Raw genomic sequence first — 19,289 nt, forward strand, 5'->3', positions numbered from 1 at the left:
GGCCAGATGCTGAGTCAGAGATTCCTACAGGTAACAGAGCCCTTTAAGCCATCAGCACTCAGAATCACATCGCATAAATTACTTCTCTTCTGATGGGACATGCCATTCCTCCATGAAGGAGACCATATTTCTAATGAACCACTCCAGGACAATTTGCCTTTTTACACTATTACTGGAAACACGATTATACTGAATTCCCCCAGGTTCTGTCATGACCAATGAGCATCATTTAATTTTTAAACAAATGACTGAAACCAGAGTGAGAAGTAGTCTGGACCTATGAAACAAAACAAAATAGTTGACCTACATGAGATGTCAAAAAAAAAAAAATACTGGTTGAGTTGAATGGCTTTTAAAATTTTTCTGTCACTGGCGGGGAGGAGGGACTGTGATCACTTACACTTAGTTTACTGTATTACAGCAATGGTGCATTACTTACTTAGGGATTACTGACTCAGGGAAACTAAGGATTACTAAGAATTACACTGACGACACACTTAGTTTACTGTAAATGCAGTATGACACGTCTCTTTTGCAGCACTATCCAGCTGCCCAGTACTGGGCACAACAGTAGGTCCTCAAAGCTTGCTTAATCATAAAGTTAATTACAGAGAGTGGAAGTCCATACTTGTCACAGAAATATTCTGCTTACTCATGACAACATCAAGTTTCTCTATTCATTGGACTAAATTGTTTTTACTATATTAAGTGTATTGATCAATGTAGCACAAAGAAAGCACATCTACCAACAGTGTGTAAAACAGAAGTCTTAAGCTTCCAAGAAAAAAAAAAGTGCCGCTCCACATAATTTTCCATAAAGATCTACAATCCTGCACAGAGCTTCTACCAAAGCCAATGCCAAGATTAATATTAGATTTCTGAAATCAGTAAAACTGTAATCCTGACCCAAGCAACTGTGAGCTACCTCCTGTCTTCTGGATTGAGAGAAAGGGCAGCTTGAATTTCCCTGAAATGCCCATACCAAAATTCTTTACATTCCAGCTAAAAATGCCTTGCTTACCATGAGACTTTGGCGTCTGCCCTGCCTTTTTCTCCTCATTTTCACTTAGATTCAATGTGTAATTATTAGTGGTTAGCTCAGGGTCATGTAATTTTTGTCCTTCTGCTGGGAGGACATGCATAAGCATGCGCACTCCCCAAGTGTGGTTATTTGAAAGCCAGGGCTCACCAAATAGAGCGGAATAGGGAGACCCTTCCCCATCCCTTCCAGTTGATAGCCTAGCCTCTTTGCACACAGCTGTCATTCCAGTTTATGCCCCTCCTTGCTAGAGAGCAGGGATCTACCTCAAACAAACTCAGCCTCGAGGGGCGTTTTCTGTGAGGACATCAGGACCTGGAAAGCCGACAGACAACGTGGAAGCTGTGAGTACCTCTGACACCAAGGCTGCTGGTTGGCTGGGTTTTCTCATAGCATGGTGACCCTACAGATAAGGAAAACCAAAAATCTTTGGGTGCAGGACAGAGAATACACTCCTGGTGCTTTTAATTTATAGGAAGTGAGTACAGTGGCTTTCCACCTCTACTCTCAGGACCAAATACACTCACTCACATAAACACGCTCATCAGTTAACACTTACCTAATGTCAATTGTTAAAGCACTAAACAAAATGCAGGAGGGGATTTAAAGATACACTGTTATTTACTATTTCCTGGATCCAAATATCTGGAGCTGCTAACGTGCCTGCACTTGGCAACACTCTTCTCTTTGGTCAGATGTACCTTCTGAGTGCCAAGCTGGGTACATGAGAGACTCGAGAAAGAGCAGGCCTTTCATTCTCCTCCGTGCTCTCTGAGCCCTTGACTCTGCACAAGGGAAGCCAAGCAGAACTTGAAGAAAGATCTGCAGGAAGTGCTGCTCATGATTTTAAGAGAAGTGACATGTTGCAGGGAAAAAATCAAGAGAAACTATACTGAAAGAGCCACAAGGAAAGGAAATAAGCTTTGTGGGGGGGAAAAAGAGTAACAGAAGAACAGTGAAGAGCTGACCTCTAGCAGGGATGGCAGTGGGATTTTGGTTCAGCTTTTAGAGCTCAGCTAGGAAGGTCCAGAGTCAATGCCAAGCTACCTGTGAAGTATCCCCTAGAGGAGGCTAGACTGAACTATCTATGATACACATTATGCTAAATGCAGGGAAACAGAGAGAGACAAAATAAGCATTACTGAAGACCTATTTGATCTCTCCTTCCATCTCACAGATACAGTTAATAACCTAAGTAAACCCAAGGAATTTGTTTTTGAGTACTTAGGTCTGTGGCTGATTTTTTGCTCTCACCTCTCTGCCATATTTTCCAACTTTTCTGTAGTTCGAATGTACTTTTATAGATATATTTAAATAAATTATCTTATAAAAATATAACAAACCTCCGGATTTGGGAGAGAGGGCCCTGGTCAGTTAGACATTGCTGAGTGGACCAAGAAATCCCAGAGCTCCCAGGGCTTAACACCAACTGCTGCCAAAGTCTAAATCTGTTGACTTTTCTGAGTCCAGCATTTAGCAAGGGGATAATAACATCTGCCTTCCTTAGAGACTAGTTCTGAAGGTCACAAGATAAATGTGTGAAAGTGTTTTGTGAGTATCACGCACTTAATCAGTATGAGACAGTATTATTCCAGTTAAAGGCAACTTTCTAGAAAACTAAAAAAGGGTAGGGATAGACATAAAGAAGGTAGGTATTTAAATGTATTTCCCCTCCATTTAAGTTCCAGTGAGATCCATAGATTAATTGTGACTGGCAAAGGCACTCTGCTCAGGACAGATTCTAAAGCAACAACAGAAACTGAAATTCAGCAGTAAGAATCTTTTACTCCATATCAGGTTAACTTCTATCGTTGTGAAATCTTTGGGTCCTAGAAATGAGCTCCTGAGAGATCTTCCCACCTTTCTAGTTCTGGTAGAATCTGACCTCCTGGGGGAAACACTGAAACCCAACTGATGTGAAAAGACCTAGCAAAGATATATTTGAAACTAGAAGATATCAAGTGACTTCCCCTGAGGTTGGTCCCAAGTTTGGTTTCAAGTTCTCACCTTGATGTGTTTAGCTACTTCCTAGAGGAGCTAGAGGAATTAATTACCTGAGCCTGACAAGAACCAACAATAAGTATATCCGGACAAGGCTACAAACTTTTGCCGACACTAGTTCATGGCCAAATCTGTTTCTCACTCTGGCTCTCATTTGCACAGAGCATTAGGAGAACAGATGATGTCAACACCAGCCGAGAAGACAAGTTATCTCAATACTCAACCCCTGGCAGGAGAACTTGTGCCCTGATTTATTTTTAGTGCTTTTTTACCTTAGTAATCCAGTAAGCTGATGAAAAGCCAGCAACCTGACTATTCTCTGAGCTCACCACCCTTATTTATCTCTTAGCAATCAGCAAGACATTTAGTCATCTGGGGGAGAACCTACTAGGAGCTTGGGGTCCCATCATTTGCAAACTTTCAGAGACCACACAGGATTATTTTCCCAACCCAAGTGGAAGCATGGTAGTAATCATTGGTGGCAATCTTTGACTCAAGGGAGAAAGACAAAGAGAGGTTGCTAAAAAAATAGGTCTATCTACAGTCTACCATTTTTATCAGCAGGGTGGAGGATAGGGTAAAAAGCAAGAATTCAGCTTTACCTTTCATGAAATGTTAGATCTTAAATTAAGGCACACATTCTGCTTATCTTAAGCTTCAGATAGGACTGTTGCAAGGAATTCACAATGAATAGAGAGTATTTTCACCCAGATGCAGAAAGTGAAATATCAAAATATTCATCAGACATTTCCACATTTTTGCATTTGGATTTAACCCCAAATATTTAATTTTATTTCAACCTCATACAGCTTGTGAGGACAGATTTATCCAACACCAGCTGTCCTCATAGTTAAAAGCTACACCACAAAGATAAAATTAGAATTGAGTCAGGATCATATTTCTCTGCAAGAATTCTGCTCTATGTCCCACTGATGCCCTGAGCCACAACTGACAAACCAAATACCAGCATTATTCTTGTTTTTCTTGAACAATTCCTAAGCAGCCACAGTGTGGTGGAAACTGCATATATCACAAAAAAAAAAAAAAAAAAAGGCATGAACCCTAAACATATAGAATTATACCCATGGGTACAAACTTATTTCCAAGATTATTTCTCACCCAAATGGGAGGAAAAGTATGTACTGTTTCAGCAGAGCAAGGAGTAAGTGAAGTCAACTATCACAACTCTACCACCACCCTTTTATTCTGGAGTTTTCCACCATAGGAATTTTCCAAACACACATGAGACTCAAATTAGACTGAAGTCTGGGTAAGGTATGTTCATTAAATCAAACATTAAAGACCAAATGTCATCATTTCAGTGTGAGATATTTGGGATGACAATGTGTTACGTAAAAAAAAATAATAATAAGGAAGAATAATCTCAAGATTCTAAAAGATTATTTGTCAAATACTCACCTTGACTGAAATCTAACTGTAACAGTGTAGCTGTAAAAATACATTGCTAACATTCTATGTTCAGTTTAGAAGATCGTATTTCTCAACAGGCATTTTATAAGAGGAAAAAGCAAAAGTGATCAATAAACACACAAAAGATGTACAACCTCATTTATGAATAAAGAAATACAAGTCTATAAAATAATGAGATACTACATTATGAGGATTATAAGGAAGTTATTTTTAAATAACTATTGAGAATGTACTATTTCACGAAAGGGCAATTAGGCTGTTTAACTATTAAAATGTAAAATGTATGTGCTTTATTCTCCCTTGTAATTCCACTGCTACAGATATACTTATAAGAAGATGCAAAGGTGTATTTATAAAGATGCTCACTTAAGTATTGTTTTTAACAACTCCCATATTCTTCAACAGTGAACTGATAAATTATTATAAACCATATAAAAAATTCTATGTAGAAATTTAGAAGAATAAATTAGATTTTTTTGTGCTGTTATCAAATGATGACCCAGATATATTAAGTGCAAAAGCAAGGTATAATATATATAGTATGGTTGCATTTATGAAATAATAAAATTATATACAGAGCTATAAATTATATACAGAGCTAACTATATATCTGGAAGGATATTAAGAAATTGTTAATAGCAGAAATTGGAGACTGGTAAGGGCCAACTTTGACTTTTCACTTCATACCTTCCTTACCCTCTGAATTTTTAGAATTTTTGCCTTAAACATCTGCTACTTTTATTTTTAAAAAATCTCTGGCAAAAAAAAAATCCTGTGGCATTCATAAATTTGTTTCAATTTTCTGGAAAATTCATTTGCATGGAATATCCCAAGTCCCTAAAAGTACTTTATGAATCAAAAGAATTAAATTATACTCAGAGTAGTTTATAACACTGACTATATTTTATTGTATTTTGTTTCTCTGAAAACTGGTAATTGGCCAGAATTTGGTTTGGTTAAATTGGCCAGAATTCCATTCACTTACTATGACAGATAACAAAAAGGAAACTGCTTTCACACATCTCTTTTATTTTGAAAATAGATTTGACTTTCCAGGATATATTTCTTCATACCTGGGTGTCATTTCAATGATTTGGAAAGATTTAATGCCATATGATCTAATGTTGGAAGAATATTAAGTATGACAATACTCTGAGAACATTAAATTCCTCCAAGACATTCATAAAAAGGACCTCTGTGGCAATAATCAATTTGTTCTCTGTATTTACAGGTCTGATCATGCTTTTTGGTAATTTTTTTAGATTCCATTTATGAGTGGAATTATATGGTATTTGTCTTTTTCAGTCTGACCTACTTCATTAAGCATAATACCCGCTAGGTCCATCCATGTTGTCTCATATGGCACAATCTCATCCTTTTTATGGCCGTATAATATGCCTCTGTGTGTGTGTGTGTGTGTGTGTGTGTCACATTTTCCTTATCCATTCGTCTATTGATAGACACTTGGGTTGCTTCCATGTTTTGGCTATTGTAAATAATGTTGCAATAAACATAGGAGTACATGTATCTTTTTTAGTCAGTGTTAGTGTTTTCACTTTCTCTGGGTAAATACCCAATAGTGGAATTACTTGATCATATGATATTTTTATTTTTAATTTTTTGAGGAACTCCTATACTGTTTTCCACAGTGGCTGTACCAATTTACATTTCCACCAACAGTGCACGAGGGTTCCTTTTTCTCCACATCCTCGCCAACATTTGTTGTTTCTTGTCTTTTGGATTTGAGCCATTCTAACAGGTATGAGGTGATGGCTGCCGGAGGGGAAGGTGGTAAGAAGTTGGGCAAAATGGGTGAAGGAAAAAGGGAGATACAGGCCTCCAGTTATAGAGTAAGGCAGTCATGGGAATAAAAGGCAGAGCATAAGGAATACAGTAATGATACTGTAATAGCAAAATAATGAGACAGATGGTAGCTACACTTGTGGTAAACATAATGTATAAACTTGTCAAATCCTAAGTTGTATACCTGAAACTAATGTAACATGTCAACTATACATGAATGAATGAATGAATGAATGAATGAACGAACATAGGAACAAACAAAGACCTCTGACCTCAGGTTCAAGAATCCAAGGAACTAAGACTGAGTAAATGACAAGCAAGCATGTTCTGATGTGGGAAAATACTCTGTAATGGATGAGAAATTTAGCTTAGTAGAACATCAGTATATTTGCTAGGACTACGACCTCACCTGATCTCACCAAACCTTAGGCTGGAGATAACTACTCAAATTATCTGCATTCTGACATACCGCATAGAAAAGCCTTCCACAGATGTAGGCTGAGGTGGTGATTTTAATTTCCTTCTCTTAGGATGGATTCTCCATGATACTACTTTTGAGTATTTTAAGTTTGCACATGTAGATTTTTTTTTAAAGGGACCTCAGCTGCATGACACATATAATAATTTACATTATGAATGGTACCTGATGGTCCTCTACTTTATTTCCTGCTTCATTTCCTTATTTATTTTAAAAAAATAAAATGAATCCTGTGAACCCATCACTCAACCCAAGAACTGGAACAATACCAATAACTGACTGTATCTATGTGTTCCTCCCCTAAATCTAACCCCTACTGGCCTTCCCTCAATTTTAACCACAATCCTTTATTTTGTGTTTTATCATATCCTTGTTGTGTTTTTTTTACATAGTTTTATCAAGGGTAGACTATGTTAACTATCTTATGTTAAAATGCCAGAATTAAACAGGATGAACATTACAATGATGTTGATGAAGGGCAGGACCCTGCATCAGACCCTGGGAAAAACACAGATACCTGAGAGAGCAAAGCACTGTACCTGGCACTCAGTACATTTTGGATGAACTGGATCTAGCAAAAAAAATTTACCAAGGACACAGTTTATGACTGCATCCTTAAATAACAAGGGATCTCTTAGAATTTGAGCAGACTAAAGAGATTTGTGATCTAAACAACTCCCCCAGCCCCCACCCAAGGGCCACTCTGTAAAACAGGTCACTTCCTGGTTGCCAGCCCCCTCCTCTCTCTCCTTTCTTCAACTTCTTCTCATTTGGCATTAAGGACCAGAAGTAGAGTCTCTGCTACTTGATAGTTAATACAAAACTTCTAACCCACCTGTCCTACACATGATGACAGATAAATCTCCCTTAAGTACAGGTCCTGTCATGTCATTCTATACCCAGTACGGAAACCCGCAATGATTCCTTAACACATGTATCATCTAAATCCTTAACCTGGTGCTCAAGGCTGTTTGAGATCTGATCCTAACCAATCTTTCCAACCTTCTCTCTCCTGTCAAACTGACTTACTTGCTATTCCCTATGCATGCCTCACATTTTAGCCAATGTTAAGACTCTGCCCGTGCTATTTATCAAAGTGTAGTCTGTAGACAGGCAGCATCAGTCTTATCTGGGAGTTTGTGAGAAATGAAGGATCGCAGGCCCCAACCCAGACCTACTGAGTCAGAATCTGCATTTCAACGAGATTCTCAGGTGATGCAAATGCATGTTAAATTTTGAGAACCACCATAAAGCTATCAAATGCTCTTCCATGGTGCTTGAAACTGTTATCATTATTTATCTCCCTACAGAACACATGAGCACCTAGAAAGCAAGGGGCTATCCAAAGTATGTACCTAAGATATGCTACTGAACCCTCAGAAACAAAGGAATATACTAAGTGGATACTCAACAAAGTTCTACAGATTGACTAATTTGGTTTCAGTTCTGCAGCTAAAAAGATAACTAAAACCATCAGCCTTCACTCTATGGTCTGACAAATCAGAGCAAACATAGACATCATACCCACATAAGCATACATGGGCTTACACAGTCTTTTACGGATAGGATTCTTAACAGGAAAGAAAATTGAAAAAGAAAGTGATGTTCAGAAAAAAAAAAAAATTAGAAGCTCAAGGATGGGACCCAGAAAGCTATGTTTCAACAAGCCTTTCAGGGGATCCTGATACATACGCTAGTTAAAGAACCACCAATGTAGAGGCGAGAGCACAAGCTTTGGGATCAGATTACCCTAGGAACACCAACTGTGTTAGTAATTAGAAGTCTTATTAATCTGGACATTAATTTGCTTCAGCTTTCTGATTTTTAAAAATAGGGACCATATCTTCCTCTGGCTGTGATGACACTTAGTATGGAAACATTACCACACCTGATCAGCCACCTATCAAGTTCATGATAAATTGAGCTGCTCTTAAAAAGAAAGTGATGTTCAGGGTGCCTGGGTGGTTCAGTCAGCTAAGTGTCTGCCTTCAGCTCAGGTCGTGATCCCAGGGTCCTAGGATCAAGTCCCGCACTGGGCTCCCCACTCAGTGGAGAGTCTGCTTCTCCCTCTCCCACTGCCCCTCCCCATTGCTCATGTTCATGCTCTCAAATAAATAAATAAATAAAATCTTTAAAAAAAAAAAAAAGAAAGTGATGTTCATGCCTGACACAACAACCCAAACTATTTTTGGGTCAACTAGACAATCACTCTAAGTTCCTTTAAACTAAAACTGAAGGCCTAGCTTTACTTGATGGGCTCTGATATTTTGGACTCTAGTATTTTGGACTTTGGACTCTAATTTTTGGACTCTAATATTTAAGGATTCTCTGACTCAAAGGGATATCACTCCTGCACTGTCCCAGAAGTGACTGGATGGACCAGGGAGAGCCCTGAGATTAAGTCTGAAGCTGCAAAGTCTGACTTCCTCTCTCCGTTCTCTCTAAACCCCAGCTTCTCTGTAACATCCCTGAAAAGCTCCTGCTCTGCACATGTGTCTGCTATCATGACCCCTGCCCCCCTCCCCCGGCACTTCAAACTGCCCCTTGCCTCCATGAGCTTGTCACTGTCACACTTCTCTCCCCTAGTCTGTACTTAGCTTCTAAGTCTTTCACACAGGTCAACACTGCCAAAGTGACAGTGAGCTAAATTAAACTGTGCTAAAAGAAGAAAAGAGAGAAAGATGTCTCGCTAACCTGTCTTAACCATCCTCTTCTCCTTCCCATGTGTAATTCCTTAGGAACTTTCTGGAAAGAAGTATAGTGGGGTATCATTATATCATACTCTAGAGTGAAGGGGCGGGACCTAGTGAGAATCTGCCCTTTGGATCTGTTATTTTCTCACTGAACACACTTTCAGTTCTGCCTCTGCCAAGGTCTTTCATGTGGGTCTTGGAGGCTTTGACCCAAAGTTATTTCACATCTCAAAAATGCAATCAATATAGTTACCACACATCTCTCTCACATTTTACAGAGATTTTTGTACACTGTCCAGTTCAATTTATTTCAACACCACATATATTTTCTAATACATCTAAGCAATAAACAGAAACCACTGTCAGAGTGACGTTTTTTGACCCAATGTCCAGGGTATGAGAAGATTATTCATGAACATTTCTGTTCATATCCTTATAAGGTCCCTCCTGAACCCAAAAGCTAGTTCTAAAGTTAACTTCAGGCTTTCCCTTAGAACCTGGGTACCCTTTCCTCTGATTTCCCAAGAAATACACAGGTCAAGGAAGTATATTTCTTATAATAGAGGTAAAAGGCTCTCTGCTCTAGAGATGGACTATGTGGATTTTATTCCTGGCTCCACCACTTACTAGCTATGTGACTCTGGGCAATTTGGGTAACCTTTATAAGCTTATGTTTCCTCATTTGTAAAATGAGAAAAACAGTATCTCTACATCTTGGGGTTTTTTGAAGAATCAATGACAAAATGCATATAAAGTGGTTAATACAGTGCCTGGGTATTAATCTCATTTTATGGTTGTTAAAAATCAAAGCTCAGAGAGGACTGTATGTGGTCTTTTTTTTTTTTTTCTTTAATTTGCAAAGCCTGTTTAATGCTACAAATTCTCCTCTCTAGGACTATTCTAGCTACAGAGAGCTCTAGCACATGCTGCTGTCCATGTGGTGGGTAACCTGACTCCCAGCTAACGACAGTGTGGGGTCTTAGCTGTCTGTGCACACAGTATTCCTCTCGGCAATAACTCTACATATGCACGCAGGGCAAATAGAAACGGAACACTTCTAAAAATCAAGCATGATCTTATAACATAAAAACTCACATACTCAAGCCAGTGGCATCAAAAAAGACAAATATCCTCTATTTTAGGGTAAATACCAAAAGGGAATGAAAGTTTTAGGGTTAAATACCAGTCTCTTCTGAACTTAGCAGGATGTGAAAGAGATTTAAGAGGAATCTCATCTCCCCTACCTCCTAGACGGCTTGCCAACGTGCTTCAGAGTGCCCCCACCAGAAAGCGTGTCATCTCGGTTGAAGTAATGGCTCTTACTGTTTAAAGACAAAAGAAGGGGCGGAATACATCCATGGACAAATTGGTGTCTTTGTCTGAACCACTCTTTCAGAGGACTAACATATATAAAACAAGCCAGTTTTGGTGTGGGCTTGAGGACGTGATAGCTTTCGAGGGTTCAATCTAAACAAAGAAAACACTGTACCTACGGGAAAGGGTTCTGGAGAGCAAGAGGGTGACAGAGGTGGGGGGAGCTTACAAAATGCAAACTTTCATCAATTTGACGGTTCTGCCTAAAGTTGGAATGAAGGTGGTTTATTGCTTCCAAAACAGTTAACTTTTCTCCTGGCATCTCTCATTAGCACAGTCACTGCCAGGGCTGCAGAATGAGACCGGGAAGGAGTAAAGAGTATTTTCCTAGAGTCTAGGCCTCTGCCACCACTGCTCCTTTGCCACAGGGCTAGTTCAAGTTCAATATTTTAAGTGCAGGTCAGAAAAATATCTGCTAAACCCGATCCTGAGCTAAATTCGAAAATTCTCTAAAAAAAACAAAGTAAAAAGTAGCTTGCCACAGGATTCAAACCAAACAGCTGTTTATCTTGGTATTTGAGCCCTAAGACCTGAATTTTTTATAAGAAGAACTGTATAAATTGGGTCTTTGGCAGCTAGTTCCTGTACTGCCATAGCTGAGGGTCCAAGAATCACAACAGAACAAAGTTAGAGAAGTTTTCCTTTAAAAGAGAAAGAATATTATTGGAACGCTTGCTCTTCGAGCCCTAAGCCTCAGGGTGAGAAATCCAACTACCCTGAGGCCACTGTGGTACAAAAAACGAAGCCACATGGAGAGGCCCTGGAGAATGAGATACCATGTGGAGAGAGAAAAATAAAGACAGATGAACACCAAGCAGCATAAAGATGTCAGGCATGTTGGTAAGCAAACCATCTTGGAAAAATGCACTTTCTAGGCCCAGTTACCCCAGTTGATCAGAAATGAATTGCCCACCTAATGCTTCTCAAATTCCTGACCTAAAACAGCAAGTCACAGGAGAAAGATCATACACCCCAAAAGAGCTCCTAGATATGTCCCGCTTTTTTCCAAGCCCACTAGGATCTCAGCATCAGGGAGAGGAAATAGTGACATTCCTAATCAAGACCAGGCATCCTATCTTTTGACAGAGAGGCATCCTGAGAAAGGCCATGCCCAATGTGGACTGTGACAACAGGAAAACCAGTCAGTAAAGGTTGAGACACATAGATACCCAAACAGAAATCTGTATGCCACTTAGGATATAGCAGTTATCTTTTAAAATAGCTTTGTAGATAGATGAATGGATAAAGAAGATATGGCATGCACACACACACACACACACACACAATCACACATGATGGAATATTACACAGCCATAAAAATGGATGGGATCTTGCCATTTGTGGCAACATGCATGGACCTATGGGGTATTATGCTAAGTGCAATAAGACTGAGAAAGACAAATACCATATGATTTCACTCATAAATATATATATAAATATAAAAAAACAAACAAAAAGCAGAATCAGACCTACAAATATAGAGAACTTCCCTCTGACTGCCAAAGGGAAGGGGGGTGAGGAAATGGGCAAAATGGATGAAGGGGAGTGGGAGATACAGGCTTTCAGTTATGAATTAATTAAGTCATGGGAATATAAGGGACAGCATAGGAAATACAGTCAATGATATTGTAATAACATTATATGGTGACAGATGGTAGCTACATTCGTGATGAGAATAGTATAACATATAGAGATGTTATAAAGATGAATCACTATGTTATACCCTTTAAACTAATGTAACATTATATGTCAGCTATGAGTATTTTATTCTAACATAGAGAGACATGACTGGTAATGTCCTTGATACAGATCTCCTGCTTGGCACTATGTAAAATCAAGAAATTTGACAAACTCTGGGGAAGAAGCAAAATATTAAGTATGATCAAATAAATTTTCTAGTCATATAGAAAACAATAGTCCACCTATCACAATAGTTTAACTTGTTGAAAATAAGAACAGGTTATTTCTTTTTTCTGAAAAGCAAGAGAAAGAAGGAAAGAGAGAGCCAAACATGAAGGTAGTATGGTAAAGCATAAAGACACCTGGGAAAAATAAAAACCCACTGTTGCTAGAAAATGGTCTAGGGATGCCTGGGTGGCTCAGTCAGTTAAGCGCCTGCCTTCGGCTCAGGTCATGATCCCAAGGTCCTGGGATCGAGCCCCACATCAGGCTTCTTGCTCAGCGGGGAGCCTGCTTCTCCCTCTGCCTGCCGCTCCCCCTGCTTGTGCTCTCTCTCTCTCTCGAGTTCTGACAAATAAATGAAAAAAAAAATAAAATAAAATCCTTAAAACAAAACCAAAAAAAAGTGGTCTAGAAAAACTGGGGAAGAAATGATATGGTGCATTTGTAGAACTCCCTATATACTAAAACTTCCTTAAGAACTTTTCAAAACCATCATCAAAATACTCAGTTGGAGTACCTGGGTGGCTCTGGTGGTTGGGTGTCTGACTCTTGGTTTCAGCTTGGGTCATGATCTCAGGGTCATGAGATCCAGCCCTGCTTGAGCTCCATGCTGGGCATGGAGCCTGCTTGAGATTCTCTCTCTCCCTCACCCTCTACATCCCCCAACCAGCTCACACACATACTCATTCTCTCTATAAAAGAAAAAAAAAATTACTCAGTGGATGTCATATATCATCTTCTCTTAAAATCTGAGTATGTTCACAAGTCAAATTCATTCATTTTCAAAGGGACTGACACTGGTGGGCCATAGAGAGCAGAAGCTCTTGCCTTGTTCAAAAAGTGATAGAAATCATCACACATACATGCAACTCACAACTCTTTTTCTGACTGAACTCATGTACTTCTTTCCTCAACTAGTTCTTCTTCCTCTTGCTGTGTTAGGTATAATGTGAAAACAGTGTCTTCCACAGTATCTCGTGCTTTGTGGACAATGCGAATTAATTAGCTTTCTGTGAATATAGGTTATTTAGTATGGCATTTTTATCAAGCAAGAGATAAATATTTAAAACAAACACTAAATCATAAAATAGGCAAACAAAGGAAAGACAGCACAATAAACTTTCCCATCAACTCAAATAAGTAACACTTAATAAGGATACACCAACTTTAGCTTACTGTGTGAATTTTCTTAAGTTTTCTCACTATAATGTGACATTTAAAACATTTGAGGGGCACCTTGGTAGCTCAGTTGGTTAAGCATCCGACTCTTGATTTAGGCTCAGGTCATGATCTCAGGGTTGTGAGATCGAGTCCCTTTTTGGGCTCTACACTGGGCATAGAGCCTGCTTAAGAATCTCTCTCTCCCTCTGCCCCTCCCCCACAACTCACATTTTATGTTGCTAACCTGCCTTACATCGCTTCTCGTTCCCCAATTTTTGCCTAATGTAGCTACTACCAGATTCTTCAGTTGTTCACTTTTAAATAGCTCTGATGTTCTATTTTGCAGACCACTGAACCTATATTATATCCATGAAGCTAGTATAACGCTGCAGACATCCTAGCCATCCAGGCAATGTTATAAGGACATCAGCACTGTTCATTTGTGTGATCTCTATGTATCTTGTAATCTTTCCAGGGTAAGACTGCCAAGGTCTTGGACTCTTCATTTGGTGCAGTCTAATTCTGTTCTCTTTACAAAGAGCTAGGGTTACACTCAGCAAAGGTTACCATTTACGTGAGCCATGAAGCCTGCTAGCATAACTCATCATGAAAGTAAAATCCCTAGCTATTTTTTCTCTCAAGGACATCCCGAGTGCTACCTAAAATCAAGAAGGAACACTTCAGACAGGTCACATTTTCATTCTGATACTTTGGAGTGTAGAACTATTTCACAGCAGTCAAGCTAAGGGTTACTGTTGTTGTTGTTGTTTTTCTTTTGAAAACCTCCTTTTCTATCCCCTAAAAAAAATACATGAGAATTGAATGTAAAGAGTAGAGTAGCTTCAGCAAGAGAAGTCAATATTCTAAAATGAACTTTTTTTTAGAAATTCTTCCCTTTCTTAAAGTGGGGAAGAAGTAGTGGTTCTCACATTTGGTTTTGTTTTACCACTGAACCAATGTGAGCTCTAAAAGGTTTGCTTTCCTAAATAAATAACATTTTAAACTGTTTAAGTAATTTCTAAAGCTCAGTTCATCTTTCAAACGTCAGGGTGCTAGAGCAGCCTAAGCACTGACCACTTTTGCTTTTAGGTCCAATGTCCATCTTTCTTTCTCTTATCCTCTGAATTTCATCTGCTCTGGAAATTACAGAAATCAGAGATTTTTAAAGCACAGACTCTGAGAATTTAAAAATATTTAAAAAGAGCTAACAGAACTAGAAGAAATCTTAGGGACCATCTCCCTTCTCACTTCTCATTAGATATGCAATAACTGAGACCCTAAAGGGTCTTCCCCAAGGTCATATAATGAATTAATGACTGATCTAGAATCAAAATCTAGATTTTCTCAATCCTGAATTAGCACTCTCTCTCCCAAACTACCTGGCCTGTCTATATTTTCATCCTTTTCTTTATGATCTTCAGACATAGATTGTTTAATTCATGCTAACCAGTGGCATATCCAAAGTAAAATGCAGGGTACTTCTTGGTTCCATTAGTTACCACTATCTCCTTTCATTGGCTGGAAGATCAGGGACAGGACAGAGGAAGTCTTGCCAGGCCTCCTCACTCCATGGATTAAGTGACAATATGAGCTGTCTGGCACCTTGCCCAGGAAATTTGATTGTTCCTACTTACAACAGGAGGCATCTGGAATTTAGAAGGCCGAGTATTACCTTTCCTTTATAAGGACTGGATCTTCTCTTTTTGTTCTCATCAGCCTCGGGATATCAGGCAGTTTCAAGGTGGGCAAAAACCAAATCTCATCCACCACCAAAACTATTCTGTTGATATTTTCCGGCTTCTCCTTTGACACACGCCAAGGGGCTTAGAGGAAACTCTAGCCTCTTGAACCAACTGACCTTATATTTATTTATAAGGTATGTTTCTTCCAAGAAGTTCCAAAAGTTTCATACATACTCTCTCACTTGATCCTTCTCTTCCCATGAGGGGAAGCATTTCATTTTTATCTTCCTACCACAGCCAGAGTGTCCCTGATGTATACAGGGTTTCTCTCCAGGGTCTAACACTCCAAGGTTAGAATCTCTAGAAGCCACACAAACATTCTCAACTGAAGTCTCAGCCGACTCCACTATACTAGGCACTAGGGATACAAGAGTGAACAAAACAGACTAGCTCTGACCTCATGGAGCTTACATACAAAGTAAAAGGACTGTTTCATTACCCACTGAATTCAGAACCATAAATACAATGTATCCTGATAAAAGAAAAAATTCACTACAGTCTCAACTACTCAGACTAATATCCACAGTTTTACATTTATCTGGTAATACAGAATCCATTTGCTAGAAGTATATATGGATTGCAGTAGAAGACAGGAGATCTGTATTCTAATCCTGACTCTTGTACCAACAGACTGCATGATCTTGAGCAAATAATAGTTTTGTTCTTTGAAGATGTTAGACAAGAATTCCCAAGTCTCTTCTTGGTCTTCAGTGATGGGTGATTGGTTAACACCACCTAAGATGGCTGGTGTGGTATGAGGACTTCCTGCCAACATCAAAAGAGGAGGAATCTATTTCAATTGCTTTTATTTGTAGGATGGGATTGAAGGAAACAGCACAAAACAACACACATCTCCTAAGACTATTAATAGCATCTCCCTATGCATTAATCTATGAAATCAATCATTTCCACACCTACTATGTGTTGGACACTAGACTAGATACTTTGAGGATGGGACACTTTTGAAAAGATCCTTAAACTTAAGGAGCTTCCAAATGAAAGTCCACAATAATAAATAATTAAAAGCCTATGAAAGAGGTTTTAAGTGCAAAAGAGAAGAAAGTCAAAGAGAGCTAAATTAGAAATCTCTGAGGTGGGGTGCTTGGGTGGTTCAGTCAGTTAAACATCTGCCTTCAGCTGAGGTCATGATCTCAGGGTCATGGGATCGAGCCCCACATCGGGCTCCCTGCTAAGGGGGGAGTCTGCTTCTCTCCCTCCTTCTGCCCCTCCCCCTGCTTGTACTCTCTCTCCCCCTCTGAAATAAATAAAATCTTTAAAAAAAAAAAAAAAGGGAAGGAATGAACCAACCAACCAACCTCTGAGGAAAGGTGGAAATTCACCTGGATCTATATATAACAACCACAATCACAATAATAATAGCAGCTAACATTTACTGAGTGCTTGATACATGGCACATGCATGCATTAAGTGCTTCTGTGGACTATCTTGCATAAACCTCAAAACAACCCTAGAAATAAATACTATTATTGTGCCTATTTTACAGAATGGGAAATGTGATGCTTAGAGGGAAGTCTAACATACTTAATAAATGGTAAATTCGGACATTCTGATTCCAGGGTGTTCCTCACCATTGAATGACTATGGGATGCTTTCCCCACGTGTGATATAAAGAGATCAGCATAGTATCTGGCACACAGCTTAATGTTCCCTAAATGTTATTTACTTCCTTTTTCTATCCATCCCCCACCACTATTCACCACACCACTAATAACTCCCATCCCCAACTCATAAACCTACACACCTCTGATTTTCCAATTTTAACATTGTTCTAAGTTCAGCTGAAGGTCAACTGTGGGCAGGAAGTTTTCCTAGACCAGTCAAGCTTCTGTCTCCTTCGGTCATAGCACTTATTTCTGACAGCCTATTGGGTGATGATGTGCTGTCTTGTGATGTCCCTGGCACTATTTAATGTCTATGATGTTAAAGTTTCTGATGTTTTACAGCACTGTTGAAGTAGTTTCTATATTATTATTATGTGTCTTTTGCACAACTCATCTGTTCATATGGTTTCATTTTGTCAGCTAACTCTAAAACCCTTAGTGTTGCTCCTGAGGACCTGGCAAAGGAGACATCAGGAAGTGTTCAACAGTTCAAAAGCTGAGGTATTTGTGAAGTTTTCATTCATTAGAAAAATGATTCAAGTCAAATAAATACAGCCAACACTTCCAAGTTTGATTCTACCCAGTTTAGAGAGTCTGTAGGTATAGACTCTCTGCCCAGTTTTGGACATAAAAGTAATCTATGCATGTTTGCAATTCCTTTAGCATATGTACACTGACAGAACCTATCTTCTTCTGAACTACCGAAGAATAATTCTATCTGTACTTTGAAAATAAAAAATACAACTACCCTTAAAAAAAGGGGGCAGTTTCAGTTCACAGATTTTTTTAATCTTACAAATTATGAAATACTAGACACATAGATATGAGTAAATATAATGTATTTGGGCATTTTATTTTTTTTAAAGATTTATTTGAGAAAGTGTGTGTGTGCACACACGCAAGCACATGTGAGGGGAGGGACAGAGGGAGAGAATCTTCAAGCAGACGCCACTCAGTGTGGAGCCAGATATGGAGCTCAATCTCACGACTCAGGAGATCATGACCTGAGTATTTGCACATTTTAAATAAATAAAACGTACATTCTGTAGCCACTGTCCACCTTAAGAAATGAAGCATGAAATAGTATTAGCAAATCTTTTACATGGCTGAAATTTTAGCCTAAGGCAAATTAGCACAAAATGGTTATGAAACTTCAAGATAAGGAAGTTTTTAAAGACCGAAAAAGCCACTAAGAATTACGAGATTATATACTAAGATTAAAAGATTAGATAAATCTAATCCAAAAGCATGGTATCAAACACTGTATGTAAAAGATTTAAGTAGGAAATAATTTTTTTTCATTAAAGCATTGTAGTATAAAGTGACGCTAGAGACTAGGTTTCCTGGAATATTTACAATTTCAAATACTCTATTTCCATAAGACAATGGCTTTCTGAAAATTATAGTATTTTGTTATTCAGGCTAATCTATATCTTCCAATCTATCTCTTCTACCTGGAAATAACATAAAAGTTCTTCATGATGTCATGTGATCTAAATGTTGGTTTGGGTAAATAAATCATCACAGACATAATGTGGAAAAAATATCAGGTTACAAATTTAGGAGATCCTGACTCCAAACTCTGTTGAATTCCTGGCTATATAATGAGCACTAGACTTTCAAATACCTAACATAGAGGAAATATAATCAATACTAAGATTTGTAGTATCTGTGAGGAAAAACTAAAGTTGTAACACAGAAGCCCGATTATTCTTTTTTTTTTTTTTAAGGTTTTATTTACTTATTCAAGAGAGAGTGTGTGTGTGTGCACAGAGGTGCATAGGTGAAGGAAGGGGGAGAGAGAGAACCTCAAGCAGACTCCACATTGAGCGTAGAGCAAAACATGGGGCTTGATCTTACAATCCTGAGATCATGACCTGAGCAGAAGCCAAGAGTCCGATGCTTAACTGACTGAGCCACCCAGGCGCCCCCTGATTATTCTTGATACTAAGAACTGAGATAGACTTCTCTACTAAGTACTCATAGAGATAATATGAAGATTGACAACATCCTTCAACACAGCAATGTGTCAACAGATTTTTT

At 38.7% G+C, this 19,289-nt stretch overlaps 2 protein-coding genes across 2 annotated transcripts in view; one reads left to right on the forward strand and one right to left on the reverse strand.

Moving 5' to 3' along the window:
* Positions 1 to 19,289, reverse strand: part of KLHL3 (kelch like family member 3) — a 279,538-nt gene that overhangs the window by 229,596 nt on the left and 30,653 nt on the right. The window lies entirely within an intron of this gene.
* Positions 1,226 to 19,289, forward strand: part of LOC118017105 (palladin-like) — a 28,792-nt gene continuing 10,728 nt past the window's right edge. Inside the window, exons 1-2 of the mRNA XM_035015044.1 lie at positions 1,226 to 1,383; positions 17,667 to 17,747. The gene's annotated coding sequence lies outside the window, so the exon portion shown is untranslated. The remainder of the gene's footprint in view (positions 1,384 to 17,666; positions 17,748 to 19,289) is intronic.

The sequence above is a fragment of the Mirounga leonina genome, unplaced genomic scaffold (genome assembly GCF_011800145.1).
Source record: "Mirounga leonina isolate KUSES-001 unplaced genomic scaffold, KU_Mleo_1.0 Mir_168, whole genome shotgun sequence".
Lineage (NCBI taxonomy): Eukaryota > Metazoa > Chordata > Mammalia > Carnivora > Phocidae > Mirounga > Mirounga leonina.